Here is a 14136-nt window from a genome sequence, read left to right on the forward strand (position 1 = left end):
AAAAGCAGAAAAACAAGCCCTGGCTTGTTCTCTGGCTGCTGTGGGTGCTGCCCTGTCAAGCGGGAACTGATGCCAATGAGCTTGCTTTATCTAGGGAAGCAGGGATATATTAGCTGAGTCAGTCTAAGCCAAGGGGCAGGAAGCCTCCTCCTAGACCCCATCCTATCTAAAAGGAGACCCTGGAGCCTGAATTCCTCAGCTTCCAGGGAGCAGGGCAACTGGGCAAGGTCTCTCAGTGGTGGATCCCAGGGCCTTGCGCCCAGGCTCCCACCACCAGGGTTCATACTGAAGAGACCTGGATTTCTGCAATGTGGCTTCATGGGCAGTCAAGTTTCCTCTTGATGCTGGCACCAGATTTTCCATTTTTCACTTTTCACTTGGAACTAAATTCTCCCAAAATATGACCACTGGAGGCATTCTATGCCAACTCCTGGCATGGTATTTCTATCAGCCACTGGCATGCTCCAGGGAAAATTTCCACCATCACCACTCTGCTTTAATATTCAGAACCAGCATCCATACAAGATCCTGGTTCATGCAAAGCAAAGTCTTGAGCCACTAGGTTACTATGCTGGGTCAAAACTAATGCTTTTTTTTTTCTTTAAAAAAAAGATGTATTTATTTTTATTGCAAAATCAGATATACACAGAGGAGAAGAGACAGAGAGGAAGTTCTTTTGCCCACTGACTCACTCCCTAGGTTGCTGCAACAGTCAGAGCTGCATTGATCTAAAGTCAATAACCAGGAACTTCTTCAGGCTCTCCCACGCTGGTGCAGGGTATCGAGAGCTTGGGCCATCTTGACTGCTTTCCCAGGCTACAAACAGTGAGCTAGATGGGAAGCAGAGCCACTAGCATAGATTGGCACCCACACGGGATCCTGGCAAGTGCAAAGTGAGAACGTTAGCCGCTAGACTACTGCAATGGACTCAAAGTGATGCACTTTGTTAAGTTTTGGTCACAAAATATGATGCATTTGTGCCCATATCTCATTAATGTCTTCTTGTGAATGCTTGAATGATCATGTGAGTTTGACTACTGAGGTCACCCCAAGGTGAAGAAGCCAAGAACCACAGGCAACACACACACAACTGCTTCAGTCTTTAGTCCCAATGAGTGTTGGGGCCAGTCTCTAGGATCAGCTGCCAGACATGAAGGTAAAACATCTGCATGTCACCTGGAATTGGCATCTGCCCCTTTGAGTCTTTCCACTTGAGCGCTAGATAACATGGATTAGAGGCAAATCACTCCTTCTGACACATTCATGAACTCCTAACCCAAAGAGTATGTGAGCATACTACATTGGATATTGTTTTACACCAGAAAATTAGAAATGCAGACTATACAGCAAAAATAGCTAGTTATTCTCTTTAGGAACAGCTGTATTTTGTTCAGTTAGGATTATTTTCTTGAGTTACCATTTCATTTCCCTTTCTAATTATTATCTACCTCTCTTCTCTTTCTCCATGAATCAATCACCATAATCTAAATGCTTCTCTGGTGATGCTAACGCAAACATTTCAGCAGCTCAGTCCACCACAGTGTATCTATCCCACTGCAGCTTTAGGGGGCCCCCAGGAACAGTCTAGATATATTTCCTTTTATTGCATCTCCACAAAAGCATACACTTCCACAGTGGATATGGCTGGAAAAAACAGGAAAACCTGAGCAGGACCTGGCATGATAGCGTAACAATTAAGGTCTTCGCTTTGAACACAACGGGATCCCTATGGGCTCAAGTTCTAATCCCGGCGGCCATGCTTCTCATCCAGCTCCCTGCCTATGGTCTGGGAATGCAGTCAAGGACGGTGCAAGACTGGACCCTGCACCTGCGTGGGAAACCTGGAGGAGGCCCCTGGCTTCAGATTGGTTCAGCTCCAACCATTGCGGCCACTTGGGGAGTGAATCAGACAGATTCTCATTTCTGTATATTTGCCTATTCAATAAAAGTAAATGGATCTTAAAAAAGAAAGAAAACCTGAGCAATGGTTTTCTAACATACAAAGCTGGTTGCCTTCACATTTCATGACACATTGTTAGAGTGTAAAACTCAATTCCATGGGGTAACTACAGTCCTGTGTCCCCTGAGGAAGCAGAGAACATAAATCATGAAGTGTGCTGGCCACACCTGCTGTGGCTAGGATTTCTTCTTCTCCTTCTCTCTCTTTCCTGGTCTTCTCAGCTATTTCCATTATTCTCCTCCTCTTTCTTCTGCCATAATTTATTCTTCCATTAATTTTCTTCCTTTCTTATACATCTTTTTATTTCATAGACCACATAATAATAATTCCATCATTTCACATATGTGTATATGTGTGACAATTTTTGCTTAAATAAACTAATGGACCTTAGATAATGGACCTAATAATTTACAATATAAATAATGTATGAGAGCCCAGAGTGATAACGAAGCAGTTAAAGTCCTTGTGTTGAACTCACCAGTATCCCATATGGATGCTGTTTCTAATTCCTGTGGTCGTGCTTCCCATCGAATTCCCTGCTTGTGGCCTGGGAATGCAGTCGAGAATGGCGCAAAGCTTTGGGACCCTGCACCTGTGTGGGAGAACTGGAAGAGGCTCCTTGCTTCAGATTGACTCAACTCCAGCCATTGCGATCACTTGGGGAGTGAGCCATAGGGAAGATCTTCCACTCTGTCTCTCCTCCTCTCTGTATATCTGCCTTTCCAATAAAAATAAATAAATAAATCTTTTTTAAAAATGTATGAAAACCAAAATAAAGTTGAATGAAACAAATTCATTCTGATACTTGAGCACGTTAACACAGACTATGAGCTGGGAAGTGGATATTAAGTTTTAGTCCCAAGTAAGAAAATAAGATTGTGAAAAGAAGAAAAAATCATACAATTATGACAGAAACATCTATATCTTCTTTATAAAAACAATCTGTTTGTTTATTTGGAAGATAGAGGTACAGAAAAAAAAGAGCTCTTCTCTCTGCTTGTTCACTCCTCCAAGGGCCACACCAGCCAGGTTGGATCCAGGCCAAAGCCAGGAACCAGGATCTCCATCTCTGCCACCAGCACACCTCCCTGTGCACAATGCTGCCAGAGGTCTTTGATAGACTGTTTGTATATCAAGAAATCTTCATGTTGATTTCCATACTAACGGGACTAATTTTTGGTTATCTTTTCTCAAATACTCACCAGCATTTTCATTCTACCCAATAAATTAAGCCTAAGAGGAAAAAAAATCCAAACACTTTCATTCCTTTGGGAAAATTAATAATAGGAAAGTATAAGCTCACAATATATACTTATAAATGTTAATTAAAATGAATAAAACCAAGCAATCTAATGTTTTAATCAAGTCAAGTTAGAGATTTCAAAAATTGAAATAATTAAGTTAGAGTCATTAATTAATTTGATTTTCATGGAATTAATGGTTTTTAATTGAATATATTAATTTATTTTTAATTGAAATTAATACATAAAATATAATGGACACATTTTATTTGATGTATATACTCACGTGCACACACACACACATAGTTACAAATGTTTTCTTCGTTAAGTTATTCCCTTAACATAACACAATTCTCTTTCTCTTCCAGAGTGAAAATCCCGGTATAAACACTCAAAGAAGAAAATAAATCAATAAAAATGTAGCAGTAGAAGCAATAAATAAATAAATAAATAACTGTATAGTACTTGCCGAATTCATTCTTTCAGTTGAAAATGATAGTTTTTAGCAAAAATAATCAGTCAAAATTACAGTTCTTGATATTCAATTCAAACAACCCTCAGGAGAACAAACAGCACAGCTTAACCTAACAAAACACTTTAAGGGAACACTTGGTCTCCCAGAACTGGGGTACCTGCCAAGGCCATTCATCAATACCACGAACAATAGAATAATTTTCAAATTCATTTCAGAAGACATAATACAACCAGACTTCTCAAACCACTAGCCATCGCCATAAAATTACTTTAATCATTTATTGCCCGACACTCCCTCCCCCTTCAAAAAAACCTTAGTCAAGCTTTTGATTCGTTACTCTATTCCCAGAGCCTCCCAGTCCAGGACCCAACCACCAGGAACACACAGGACCACACAGCCCCATGCGATGCTATATTTACCCCCACACCACCACTAACCAAGACACTTGTTACTCTTTTAGAAGCCACAATGTTACAGAAATGTTGCCATTCGAGATGGATATAATACAGAGAGAGCATTTGTTCAGTGAGTTTTCAGCAGTAGAAAAGAAAAAAAAAAAGAACCAAAAATGGCCAGTGTCACTTACTCCCTGCGTTAAAAAAAAAAAAAAAAAAAAAAAAAAAAAAAGGTTGGCCTTCCCCACTAACTCCCTTGTCTGCTCACCCAAAGCCACAGTAATATGAAACACAGGTGTCCAGCATTTGCCAAGAACATGCAAAGGGCCCGGGGACTCTGCCCCACAGGCCACACCCACTGAAGGCAGATCAGGAACCTTCCCATTCAGCCTTTACTGCCACCACCACCAGCTGCTTCCTTTCCAAGAAGAGTCCGAAGAAATGGGGCATGAGCAGCCAATCCCTCCCCAGGCTCCGCTTCTCCTTTGAAAAAAAAATAAATAAAGTGTCACTTGGATGTCATCTTGGAGACAAGTTCTGAGGAAACTGGCCAGGATCTTTAAGAAATGGTCCAAGAATCAAATGAGTGTAGCCTGCAAATAAAAGAAAGGAGAAAAGTTACCACATGTGGAGTAGAAGATGCCAAGAACCAGGACAAGAAGGCGGAGCCTACTGCCAACCAGAAAGCTAGAAAGCATCTTTCAAGGGAGGAGGCTGGAGCTGGGGTGAGCCTGGCGCACAGAACCTTCCCTCTTAATCCCCAACACCCCTCTTCCATTTTCAACCCACCCACGCCCAAAAGGCCACAGGTCTGTACAATCCAGGTGTTTCTCAACTTTCAGAGTCATCTTAAGAGCAGCTTCTTAACCAATAACAGGAAAGAAGCATTGCCCAGGCCAAAGAGTTTGGCGGAGCTCTGGATGTGCCAGCGCCCTGGTTTCATGGAGCCCTCACAGCCCACTGCTATTCAAGTCCCAACGGAGGGTATCCTGTGCCACCTGGGGGCTCTGACAGTGGAGGAACTGGGCGCAGAAGCAGTCCCCGAGCTCCCTGTTAAACAGGAAGCACACGATGGTGTTGATGCCAGCCTGCATGAAGGTGAGACACACTGAGGCGGACAGGTAGGCCTGGGGAATGGTGCTGGGCTGAACCAGCATCCGCAGGTAGCTGGCCAGCATGTAGGGGTCCCAGAGCAACAGGATGAGCAGTGTTGTGTCATAGAGCATCCTGCACAGTCTCTTCTCCATCTTAAAGTCCTCCAGTAGGAGCAGGCAGCACGACCTTGCCAGACCCTGCAGCCCAGATGCCAAGGAACGTGGTTAACATAGGTCCATGGCCAAAGCCCGCTAGCCAATTGGCGGCTGCATGGCTGGTAGCACCGGGCCCGTGAAAGGTCCAGTCGTGGCTGATGGTGGCTTCTAGGCTCACTGGCTTCATATTGCAGTGATCATGGATGAAGAAGAGCAGGTAGATTTAGACAAGGTTTGTAGCACCCACCACCAAGGCTAGCAGCAGCAGGAGGCTGAGCGCATCAGGGGTGAGGTCAAGCTGTTGCTCCAGGACGCATGGCATATCCCAGTCTTTACTACCATTATCCATCACAGGTGGGAAGGCCACAGCCATTGCCAGGGTCCAGGTGGATCACACCAGCATGGTGGTGCATGGCTAGCTGGCCAGGCATTCAGCAGAGAGGCCTTGGTGTGCCATGGCCAGGTAGCAAGTGAAACCCAAGCAAAGGAGCAGGAAGACAGCTTGAAAGTAGAAGAGTGTGGCCAGGAAGGGAAACAGCCGGCAGTCCAGTGTGCCCAGCAGCTCCCCCATGGGGGCCTCTGCCCAACCAAGCGCCAGCACAACTGCTTGGAGGCAGATGAGTACACACAGCCCTTTGGCCAGGCACAGATGGAACAGCACGCAGTATGGAGCATGGTGCTGGGCGTGCTCCCACAGAAGGAGCAGCACAAACATGTTTTGGCAAGCCTCATGCAGAGTAGAAGGCTGAGCGAGGTCAGCTGGAGGCCCAGAGCAGCCACCTCGCCACCACTGCTGACCAGTTTGCTCATGCTCCCCATCATGGCAACTACCAACAGGTGCTCTGTCCTGGGATTAACCCCCCTGCCTTAGCTGTCTCTAATGACTCCGCTAGAGCTCCTGTGTTGCTGCTGCTGCTGCCTCAGTGCCGGCCCTGAGCCAGCTCCAAGGGCCTTGGGGGCTCATGGGGTGCCCTCCCAGCCCCTCCCTGGCCTCCTAAGCCCCAACCACCAGGCCACTGCCATATCAGGAATGGTGCGCACAGAGGCTGTGGCCACCCCCCTGAGCCCCAAGGCACCAGGTACTTCACTGAGGACAGGACATTCTCCTACAATGCCGCCAAGTCCCCTCCCTTCTGCTGGAGTGCACAGAGTGGTTGTCCAACACCATATGATTCTTACCCTTCTTTCTTCACTTTATAACTTTTTTTTTTTTTTTTTTTACTATTTGCTTATTCTTATTTCAAACTTAGATATACAGAGAGGAAGAAAGAAATATCTTGACTCCCTAAGTGACCGCAATGGTGGGAGCTGAGCGGATCCAAAGCTAGGAGCACATATCCTCTTCTAATACTCCCACACAGGTACAGGGTCCCAAGGCTTTGTGCCATTTTCCACTGCTTTCCTAGGCCATAACCATGGAGCTGGATGGGAAGTGGAGCTGCCAGGATTGAAACTGGTGCCCATATGGGATCCTGGCACGTTCAAGGCAAGGACTCTAGCTGCTAGGCCAACATGCCAGGCACAGAATTTAATATGCCTTCAATCAAGTTTTTGATTTGTACATGGTCCCAGTTTGCCTTCCTATAGCAATATCCATTTCAGGCCACTCTCCATTCCATCATTCTAGTAGACACAGCCAAAAGCCTAAAGAAAGGCTTTGGCATTCCTCTTTGTCACTCAGATAAACTAAATGAGTGAGTAACTATATTTTATAATTTGTAAGACATAAGAAGGTCTCTAGTGACTTCCTGTCTTCCTAGAAAGAAGGCTTAGCATCTTTTCCATAAAAGGTCAATATGTAGCCCTGGGTTAGCTCTCTTGATTCATCCTCCTGCTGCATTAGGCTATTCAGAATAGCTCTGTAAATGTCACTGAAGAGAGCCTCTTGGTACAATGAGATCGCTTTCCAATATAAAATATATAAATCTTAAAAAAATATGATTCTATATCTGGAGCAGAAAAGAATATAGGGGAAACAGTAGGGGGAGAGGAGTAGGAGAGGGTGGAAGGGGAAAACTCTGAGCCTAAGCAACTGTATCAAAAAAAGACACTACATAACCACCAGCGAGTTTATTCTGAACTTGAACAAAGACTTTGGAGGAGTTCACATATTCATGACTTTCAAAAAGTGTGATGCTCACTTCCACCCAAAGTTTTGGTGATTCTGAGATGATCACCTGTTCCACAGTCCACAGGTGGCATTGTATTTGTGTTCACTCTCATCAATGTAGAATCACCGGCACCACCATCACACGGCGGGTTCCCTGCAGAAGTCAGGGTGACGTTAAGTGTCCAGTGTTTATAGCTCTCAATTTATTCCTTGTTTATACCACATTTAAGAAAACCTCAATGTTAACTTTAGAGAGAACTTTATTTCAGAATTGCTACTCTGCAGCACATATAAACATGACTTCCCAATGTTTTTCTTCTTCTTTTAAGTGTTATTTTTGACAATGTTTACACAGTTGATCAGGGTGGGAAGCATCAAGGATCAGGGGAAAGTGGGCAAGACTATTGTTCACACATTTTCTTTTTCTTCTTCCTTTATCAGGGGAAGGGGAGGATACAATGGGAGAGACCATGCCCAGCATTCCCACTACCCAATGTCATCCCAGGGTCCCCGTTGTGGAGCATATGCCCAGGATACTGCTGAAGGGGTTTTGATAGTTCCGAGATGCTGTTGACATCACTGCTCCAGGGATGAGGAAATCCTTCTAAGGTCAATTGGCTGACATTGTCCACCTCAAAGTTTCCATTCACCCAGAAGCTTGCTGTCAAGCTTTACTGGGGCAGTTGATCAATTTGTTCTGCCCTCCTTCCTGTGCAGGCCAATGTGTGCTGTGACTCAGTCCAACCCTACCCACCACATACTTGACCCTCAAAACACCAGTGGGGAGCTGCAGCCCAGTCAGAACAACCCCCTCCTAGTAACCCTCACTGGACCACTCCTCAGCTCTGGTTCCTGTGCCTGCCAACATGTGCAGTGATCTGGTCTGATCTGTCCCACATCTCATTCATCTCTCATACAGGCCATTGGATAGTGAATCCTAACTTAACCAGACTTCACCCTCTAATCCACATTTATGCCGGTGGGTGCCACTGCCTGTCCAACCAGGCCTGCCCTCAATCTTGATTCTCATGCTTACTAGTGAGAGCTGCAGCCAATTAGAGTGGTGCCCACAGTCTCCCCACTAGACCCACTCCTTGCCCTGGATCTTGCACTCTCCAGGCGATTCTGTAGTCTAGCTTGACAGGACTTGCCCCTAATCCCAGTGACTCAGCTGATGCTGTGGCAAAGCCCAACACCCCTGTCCTTGTTTCAGCTCATACCTGCACCAGTAGATACAATCGGCTAGCCCATCTGGCTCTCCCCCAACCCAGTTCATGCGTAGGTCAACAGGTGTTGTAGCCCTGCCCAGCATGATCTGCTCCAGTCCCAGCTTTCACATTCACCAGCATGAGCAGTGGCCTAGCAGTAGAATCCTTATTACTCCATTACCAGGCTTGCACACATCCCCACCTCTCTTGTGTGCTGGTGTGTGCTGCAACCCAGTCTGACGTGTCCTGACTCACCCTTGCATTTGCCAGTTGATGCTGTAACCTGGCCTGGCCTCATCTGCCACCATTTCAGCTCACATTGGTAGGTGCTGTCAACCAACCAGGCACAGTTAGCCCCCTAGTTTCAACCCTAATGTATCATGACTGGTGATGTGGCCAAACCCAGCCTGCCTGCACCCTGTCCTGGTTCTCAGATCTGCCAGTGAGTGCTATGAACTGGTGCAGCCTGGCCATACCTGAGCCACACATATGCCAGCAGGTGTTATAACCTGACATGGTCTGGGCTGCTCCTTGCCTTGGATCTTGAGCTCACCTAGAGAAGCAACACCCTGATAAAGGAGTTCCCCAAGCCAGGACTTTTCTAAAGGACTTATTCTAGCAGTCACTAGAAAAACTACATAGGATTAAGTGTTAGCTCCAGTATTAGTATTCTTCCTGTGGAATTACTGACAATAAAGGATATAGCAGAAAGCACTGGAATCTTTCTTTTGAGCTTTTTTGCCTTTAGAGGACATTTATCTCAAAAGGCATTCCAGCTCATTTTTTTTTTCTCTATTGTTTCATGGAAATATTCTCCTAGGATTTATATTATAGCTATTTATCTGGGTTGTAGTTTAACACACTTTTGGAAGCCATGCCTGGTTGCACCCATTGTTTGAATACATTCCTCACAATGTTGATAAAATAATTATAATTGGAAACTCTTCTAGCTATTTTGGGCCATGTCCATTTTCTGAGATTTTGGAAGGTAGCAACTGTCTCATAAATGAAAACAATGATCAAATTAACAGATCTGGAGCTCACATGCCCAGTCATAGGAAATACAAATTATTGCATCTAAGTTATTACTTAACCAGTCATATTATTTGGAGGGGGCATGAGTCTTTTTTTTAATTAAAAATTTTTACAATACAATACACTACTGTACATTCAGATATATTCTTACAAATATTTATATTTTTATAATTTCATACAAATGTGCATAATTTATACTATTTTAAGTTTTTTGGTTGTTCCAAGATTCTAAGCATTATGAAAACTATAAAAGCTCTAATAAATATGGCTGGAAATGTATGTTTTTACACAGGCAAGATCTCCATTGAAGCATTCACATACTGCAACATATCAAGAGACTTTATGTGAAGGAAGCAGATGATTCTCAATATTGACCATTGTTCATTTTCAGTACAGCGTATTTTTGGAAAGATGACTATAGATATTAGTTTAATCTTAGTATAAATGATCTCCATGTTACAACCATTTGTCCCTGTATCCTCTCTTACATAATTTTGAAAGGGGATTGTCTTTCTTTTTTTTTTTTCCCCCTTGGAAAAATGATGCCACCATATAATTCATGAGCCCATGATGAATTTGACTAGAGAAAAGAAATTATTTGGAATGAACCGAACTGAAGTAAGAAAAAACACCAAAACACATGGGATACAGCCAAAACAGCAAACAAAGAATCAAAAAACCAGTATGGATTGGACTATTGGAGTTACACTTTCCATGTGGATTTCCTTATATAATAGAGAATATATGGTATTTGTTCTTTTGTGATTGACTCACTTCACTGAGCGTAATGGTCTCTAGTTGGGACCAACTGGTGGTAAATATAATAATTCCATTCTTCTTAATAGCTGAAAAATATTTCATGGAGTAGATGTTCCACAGTTTCTTTAACCACTCATCCTTGGATGTACATCTGGATTTTTTCCATGCCTTTGCTATTATAGATTGTGCTGCTGCAAATATAGGATTATAGATCTGTAGGAGGACATTGTGAGCCTGGAAGGCCAGGGAGCACAGGTTTACAGTTCATTGGGCAGTATTTGCATGAAAACGACCAAATGGCTATCTCTTGCATACCTGTTGGGAGATAGTTCCCACAGGTTGAGTAAACGGCATGTAAATGAGAACACCTAGCGTGATGTAAAGACTAAAGGAATTCTAATCTAGAGTGCTATAACAGTTGATGGTTTTGTTTATGAGCTCGATACTTCCTCCCCTACCCAATAAGAATTTTCAGTGTATAAAGTCTGAGGCCCCTAATAAACTTCGGCTTTGACCATCAGTCAGGGTCCATGCGTGTTATTATCGGCTCCGTGCACCAAGTCCGTCGCTGCGGGACAGCGACAAGTGGCGCCTGAACAGGGACTTGAAAGAAGAAGAGAAAGTGCAGCGGAGACCCCCACAGGAAGTGGTGAGTGGGACAGTGGGCCAGAACCAGTGTAGAGCACGGTCGTTTATCTCTCTTATGCAGAATTTTTTAGTGAAAAGTGGAGTAAAGGTAACTAGGCAGCAATTGCGTTCTTATTTAGAGCTTATTGGTGAATATAATCATTGGTCTCCAGATGAATGGACACTAGAAACTGGACTTAAGAATTTTACTCAGAAAAATGCTGAAAAAGCCGGAAGGATAGAAGATAATCAAGTTAGTTTTTGGATTATATCAGCTTTAATTAGAACTGTTATTATAATTTTAGAAGGGGAATGTGCAAGAAACTCCTTTAAGAGGAGACACCCCCAAAATGTAGCCAAAAAAGAAGTGTTTCATAATATGGACAAGGAAGAAAGAGAAAGAGGACTCTTAAGAGGTCCACCTAACAGGAAAGGCTACTGTAATATTTCTAAAAAAAAAGCGCCTCATAGTACACATGAGGAGGATGGCAAAGAGCAGCCTGTGAGAGATTTCCCAAACGGGAGACGCCACCGTAATGTGGCTAGGAAAGAAATGGCTTATACTACAGATGAAGAAGATGAAAAAGAACGTGTTAGAGACCCTCCTGTGAGGATATGCCACTGTAATGCAGCTAAAAGAGAAAGGCCTTATGCTGCAGATGTGGAAATTAGGAAAAGAAATCTCAGGAGAAATTCTCCTAATGAAAGATGATACCATAATGTGACTGAAAATGAAATGAGAACTAAGAAAAAGAAGAAAATTTGTAGTGTTAAACCACAGGATTTCTCTAGTGAGGTAAACAAGGATAGGATAATGGAAGAGTTAAATACCAGCCCATGCCATCTCACTCTTAAATCTGATCAAAGACGTTTCCAAATGTCTGATGTTCCCCGGAGACCTCATGAACTCCGATTGCTTTTTCCAATCATACTTAGTCAAGAAAACCATCAACCTACGTATGAAAGCTTAGATGTTAATGCCATCACAGCTTTTAAAAAGGCTTGTGTGTCCTACGGACCTACTTCCTTGTACATGTGGGAATATTTAAATGGCTGGAGCCAGGCAGCAAACTGGATTCCTTATGATTTTGAAGTAATAGCAAAAATAGGACTTTCTCCTTCTCAATATTTACAATGGAAAATGTGGAGAAGCGATATGGCTAAGGAAAAATTGCGATCGTTAGGAGCATCAGGTCGCCAACTCCCTGGAGGGGAGCAATTGACTTATGATATGTTAGTCGGAGATGGACAGTGGGTTACTACAGAGCAGCAGATACTGCTACCTCAAGCTGCGTTCATTCATATACGAGACGTAGCATTGTTGGCATGGGAAAAAATTGAAGCTGGGTCTGAATTTGCAGGCAGTTATACAAAAGTCTTTCAAGGGGCCAGAGAATCTTATGCTGATTTTGTAAGGTGTTTGACAGACTCCATAGAAAAACAAGTTAGAGGAGAAGGCACTAGGAAATTGTTATTAAAGCAACTGGCTTTTGAGAATGCAAACGAGGACTGCCAGACTGTTATTCGTCCTATAAAAGAAAAGGAAGATATTTTTGGTTACCTCAAAGCCTGTCGCAACATAGGCACATTTAAACACCATGCCCGCCTAGCAGCGCTTGAAACCTTTGCCATTCAAAAACAAATGAATGCTAAATGTTTTAACTGTGGCAAGCAAGGACACCTGAGAAAAAATTGCCAGATGCTTCCTACAACTCAAAGATACCACGCTAATACTTCTAACAGTCACTCCCCAGGAATATGTCCTAAGTGCCAAAGAGGCCGGCACTGGAAAAAAGAATGTAAATTGAAGTTTGATCATGGTGGCAGATGCCTGTGGCCAGAAGACTCCTGGAGAAGCCATTCCCAGGTCCCAAACATTCAGGAGTTTACAAAACAGGAACACCCTATTCAATTTGTGCCTGCAGAGAAGCTTCAAACTTAAAATAGCCAGCAAGTAAATCCTGGAGGCTGAAATTCCTATCAATTGTGGTGAATGCATGTTATTCATATAGCACTTTTTCTATACAGCATTGCTTAATCATGTATGCCAATTTTGGAGTACAAGTTTTTACATTAAGTTATGTTCTCTGTCTCATTAAGTTCTTATTGTTTAAAATTAACAAAGTGGGGCCCGGCGCGGTGGCACAAGTGGTTAAAGGTCCTCGCCTAGCACGCCCGGGATCCCATATGGGCGACGGTTCTAATCCCGGCAGCCCCGCTTCCCTTCCAGCTCCCTGCCTGTGGCCTGGGAAGGCAGTCGAGGACGGCCCAAAGGCTTTGGGAACCTGCACCCGCGTGGGAGACCCAGAAGAGGCTCCTGGCTTCGGATCGGCATAGTATCGGCCCGTTGCGCTCACTTGGGGAGTGAATCATCGGACGGAAGATCTTCCTCTCTGTCTCTCCTCTCTCTGTATATCCGCCTTTCCAATGAAAAAATAATAAAAATAAATCTTAAAAAAAAAATAAAATTAACAAAGTGATGTTCTTGCTTTAAAGAGTATTTGGGTGACGGCATTATATCGTTATAAGGTGAAAGATTGCTGTTTTTGTGTTAATGTACCCAGGTTGTAACTGCATGTCTTTTGGAATGTTTTATCCATTGCAACTTTTGGGAACTTGGAATTCAAAGAAAAGACTGGGCTTTTGTAAATCTTGAAGGTTTTTTGGGGAGAAATTTTTTAAAAAGGAGTGAAATTTTATCATAATTTTGGTATAGAATTGAACTGTAACACACCGTTAGATTATTTCAAGCTATAAGTTAAATTAATGTGATATCGTCTACAAAGTGTTTGCATGTATTAATGTAATTCTTGTGCTTTTGGCTAGTTATCAAATCTCTCACTGCCTTTAATGTGTCAATGTTTTGTATTTGTTTTAAAGATATTTGAGTGATGTTCTCACATCAATAACCAATTGTAATGTATAATGTGTCATGCTAACTTCAACAACAAATCTTTCAGATATTTTCAGCTACCTTTAAAAAAGCATTTAAGTATTCAAAGGTTTCAAATCCTAGGGCTTCCCTTGGTATTCTTACGAGGCCTCAAGAATGCCAATGGATCTATCTCCTGTTTTG

General features: G+C 43.2%; 1 pseudogene; it reads right to left on the minus strand.

Moving 5' to 3' along the window:
* Nucleotides 1-5021: 5021 nt before the first annotated feature.
* Nucleotides 5022-6140, minus strand: LOC121149158 (annotated as a pseudogene).
* Between the last annotated feature and the right edge of the window lie 7996 nt (nt 6141-14136).

The sequence above is a fragment of the Ochotona curzoniae genome, unplaced genomic scaffold (assembly GCF_017591425.1).
Source record: "Ochotona curzoniae isolate NIBS_2020 unplaced genomic scaffold, NIBS_Ocur_1.0 contig_1898, whole genome shotgun sequence".
NCBI lineage: Eukaryota > Metazoa > Chordata > Mammalia > Lagomorpha > Ochotonidae > Ochotona > Ochotona curzoniae.